At 42.1% G+C, this 4,331-nt stretch overlaps 1 pseudogene across 1 annotated transcript; it reads right to left on the bottom strand.

Annotated features, from left to right (window-relative positions):
- Positions 1-1,744: 1,744 nt before the first annotated feature.
- On the bottom strand, positions 1,745-2,102 carry LOC307049631 (transcription elongation factor 1 homolog; annotated as a pseudogene). The gene has a single exon. The product of its transcript is annotated as a transcription elongation factor 1 homolog (transcript).
- Between the last annotated feature and the right edge of the window lie 2,229 nt (positions 2,103-4,331).

The raw sequence follows: 4,331 nt of genomic DNA, 5'->3' as shown, positions 1-4,331 counted from the left end.
TTAGTTTCCCAGGGCATATAAAAATTATGTTTATATGATACTGTAGTCTATTAAGTGTGTAATAACATTATGTCTAAAAAAATAACGTACATACCTTAATTAAAACATACTTTATTGCTGAAAATGCTAACCATTTTCTGACAATGCAGGATTGCAACAAACTGCATTTTTGTAAAAAATGTAATATCTGTGAAGTGCAATAAATTCAAGTACAATAGAACAAGGTATGCTTATACCATCTTATTAACTATAGTTGCCATGTTATATGTTATATCCCATGACTTATTTATTTTATAACTGGAAGTTCGTACCTTTTGGTGCCCTTCATCCATTTCACCCATCCCCCACCCCGTTTCCCCTTTAGAAACCACCAACCTGTTCTCTGTAGTTATGCATTCATTTTTGTTGTTGTTTTTTGTTTTTTAGATTCTACATATAAGTGAGATTGTATGGTATGTCTTTCTCTGACTTATTTCACTTAGCATAATGCCTTCAGGTTCCATCCAGGTTGTTGCAAATGACAAGATTTCCTTCTTTTTTATAGCTAAATAATATTCCATTGTATATATACATACCATTTTTTTTGTCCATTCATCCATTGATGGACACTTAGTTTGCTTCCATGTCTTGACTATTGTAAATAATGCTGCAGTGAACGTGGGGGAGCAGATAACTTTTCAAGTTAGTGTTTTGTTTCCTTTGGATAAATATCCAGAAGTGGAATTTCTAGATCACATGGTAGTTCTATTTCTTTTTTTTTTTTTTTTGCGGTACGCGGGCCTCTCACTGTTGTGGCCTCTCCCGTTGCGGAGCACAGGCTCCGGATGCGCAGGCTCAGCGGCCATGGCTCCACAGGCTCAGCCGCTCCGCAGCATGTGGGATCTTCCCAGACCGGGGCACAAACCCGTGTCCCCTGCATCAGCAGGCGGACTCTCAACCACTGCGCCACCAGGGAAGCCCCGGTAGTTCTATTTCTAATTTTTTGAGGGAACGCCATACTGTTTTCCCTAATAGGTGTACCAATTTACATTCCCACTAACAGAGTACAGGGATTCCCTTTTCTTTATATCCTCATGAACACTTGTTATTTCTTACCTTTTTGATAATAACCATTGTGTGTGTGTGTGTGTGTGTGTGTGTGTGTGTGTGTGTTGGCTGCTTTATTTAAGGGCTTGTGACTGACAGCTATCCCCAACCCAGTCCCTCCCTCCTCTACAAAAGTGGCCAAACATGAAAACAGGCTGCTCTGCCAGGGGGCCTGTGGGGCTGTGGCTTGAATCCCAGGCCACAGGCCTTGGAAGGCAGGGAAGGAGGATGGGCAGTCAGTCCAGTTCAAATGGACAAGTGCTGGTGAGGTGGGGGAAGATGCTGGAGAGTCCTGAGGCAGCCTCTGCTGGGCTTGCCCTCACCTAGGTTGTCAGGACACAGGTCCCTGGAGGAGCCAAGGCCCCAAAGCCAGGGGGCCAGGTGCCAGAGGAGGGAACAAGTCAAAGGCTTTTGGAGCCAAGGGAGGCAGTTCAGGACCCTGGAGCCCAGCAACCCTTCAACACTACCCCATGCTCACGAGGACACCCCCAGAGTCACACCTGCAGCCACACACACACTCACACCCACACCCACATCCATGCCAATTCCACATACACACAGGGCTGCAAAGGCCCTGGACCCACACCCTGGACCCTGGAATGTCTCTGGATTGGTACCCAGCAGGTGAGGCTGCCAAGGGGGTGGGTCCTCTGCATTGCTAGTGATTGGCTGCCTCGCAGGCATCTATCCAATCACTGTACACGTCCACTGGTTCTGACAGATAAGTGATGGGTGTCTGGAATTCTTCTAGGCACATGGTACAAGAGATGACTCTGGTGTTGCGGGCCCAGTCCATTTTCATGTCACAAGACTTCTCGTGGTTGCAGAAGGGGCAGGTGAACTGGGCATCTAGGGGAGCCTGTCATCTTCTTCTTGGGGGGTGGCTTCTGTTTTGACTTTCTGCGCACCACATCTGCAGGAGGGCAAAACTGCACTTGCCGACCCTCGTTGCAACAGCCTCGTTCACCCGGGAGACAGTTGACTTCCAGCTCCCGGCAGAAGCCGATAACAACCATTTTGACAGGTGTGAGGTGATACCTCATTTTGGTTTTAATTTGCATTTCCCTAATGATTAGTGACGTCAATCACAATTTCATGTATCTGTTGGCCATCTGTATGTCTTCTTTCAAAAAATGTCTATTCAGATCCCCTGCCCATTTCTTAATCAGATTATTTGTCTTTTTTGCTATTGAGTTGTATGAATTCTTTATATATTTTGGATATTAACCCTTTATGGGATATATGATTTGAAAATATTTTTTTTCCCATTCCATTATTTGCCTTTTCATTTTGTTGATGGTTTCCTTTGCTATGCAGATGCCTTTTAGTTTGATGTAGTACCACTTGTTTATTCCTGCTTTTGGTATCAAATCCAGAAAATCATCACCAAAACCTATGTCAAGGAGCTTATAGCCTGTTTTCTTATAGGAGTTTTATGGTTCTAGGTCTTATATTCAAGTCTTTAATCCATTTTGAGTTGATTCTTATGTATGGCCTAAAATAGTGGTCCAGTTTCATTCTTTTGCATGTGGCTGTCCAGTTTTCCGAACACCATTTATTGAAGAGACTGTCCTTTTCCTATTGCCTATTTTTGGTTCCCTTGCCATAAATTAATTGACTGTATATGTGTGGGTTTATTTCTGGGCTTTCTACTCTGTTCCATGGATTTATGTGTCTGTTTTTATGCCAGTACCATACTGCTTCGAGTAATATAGCTTTGTCATGTAGTTTGAAATTGCAGCACATAATGCCTTTAGCTTTGTTCTTTCTCAAGGTTGCTTTGGCTGTTTGGGGTTTTTTGTGGTTCCATAAAAATTTTCAGATTGTTTTTTCTATTTTTGTGAAAAATGCCACTGGAATTTTGATAAAGATTGCATTGAATCTGTAAATTGCTTTGTGTAGTATGGGCATTTTAACAATGTTAATTCCTCTAGTCCAGAGCATTGAATAGCTTTCCATTTTTTTGTGTTGTCCTCAATTTCTTTCATCAATGTCTATCCTCAGTTTCTTTCATCAATGTCTTATAGTTTTTTGAGTACCTCCTTGGTTAAATTTACTTCTAGGAATTTTATTCTTTTTGATGCAATTGTAAATGGGATTGTTTTCTTAATTTCTCTTTCTGATAACTTGTTATTAGTGTAGAGAAATGCAACTGATCTTGTATATTGATTTTGCATCCTGCAACTTTACTGAATTTATTTATTAGTTCTCAAGAGTTTTTCGGTGGAGTCTTTTGGGTTTTCTATGTATAATATCATGTCATCTGCAAATAGTTACAGTTTTACTTCTTCCTTTCTAATTTGGGTGTCTTATACTTCTTTTTCTTGTTTGATTGTTGTGTCTAGGGCTTCCAGTACTGTGTTGAATAAGAATAGTGAGAGTGGGCATCTTTGTCTTGTTCCTAATCTTTGAGGAAAAGCTTTGATGTTAGCTGTGGGCTTGTCATATATGGCTTTTATTATGTTGAGGTATGTTCCCTCTATAACCACTTTGTTGAGAGTTATTTTCATCTTGAGGTGGTCAATATGGAGATGTGGAATTTTTATACATAGTACTTTTGCTATGTTGTAGCTTTGCAGGGACTTGTGTTAAAACTGCTTCTATGTCTAAGGAAAGAACTGCCTGCCTATTGGTTTGTCCTGGTGCGGGATAGGAGATAAAGTTGGTTCCTATCAAAGATTTGGTTGTTGTGGGTACTTTAAGATTTGGAGAAATTATAGGACTGTAGTAAAAATAGATCCCCCCATAGATATTATTACCAAACATGTTTGTTTTCCCTGATGCACAGCAAGCCAAAAGGCTGAGACACTGAGGTTTGTAGCAAAGAGAGAGTTAATTGGTAAGGCATCCAAGTGAGGAGATGGGAGAGCAAGCCTCAAATCTGCCTCCCCTAAGGCAAGTGGGTTGTTGTATTTGTTTTTGTTGTTGTTTTTTTTGTAGAGTAGTTTGTTTGTTTTTTTTTTTTTTTTTTTTTTTTTGCGGTACGCGGACCTCTCACTGTTGTGGCCTCTCCTGTTGTGGAGCACAGGCTCCGGATGCGCAGGCTCAGCGGCCATGGCTCATGGACCCAGCTGCTCCGCGGCATGTGGGATCTTCCCGGACCGGGACACGAACCTGTGTCCCCTGCATCGGCAGGTGGACTCTCAACCACTGCGCCACCAGGGAAGCTCCAAGGTTGTTGTATTTGTGTATAGAGAATAAAGAAGCAGGGTGGTCTGAGTCACGGGGAGTGTGGGGAGCTTGGG

The sequence above is a fragment of the Hyperoodon ampullatus genome, assembly GCF_949752795.1.
Source record: "Hyperoodon ampullatus genome assembly, chromosome: 3".
In the NCBI taxonomy this organism is placed as follows: domain Eukaryota; kingdom Metazoa; phylum Chordata; class Mammalia; order Artiodactyla; family Ziphiidae; genus Hyperoodon; species Hyperoodon ampullatus.
Note: the sequence above shows the minus strand (reverse complement) of the source record. Positions and strands in the feature narration are given on the sequence as shown.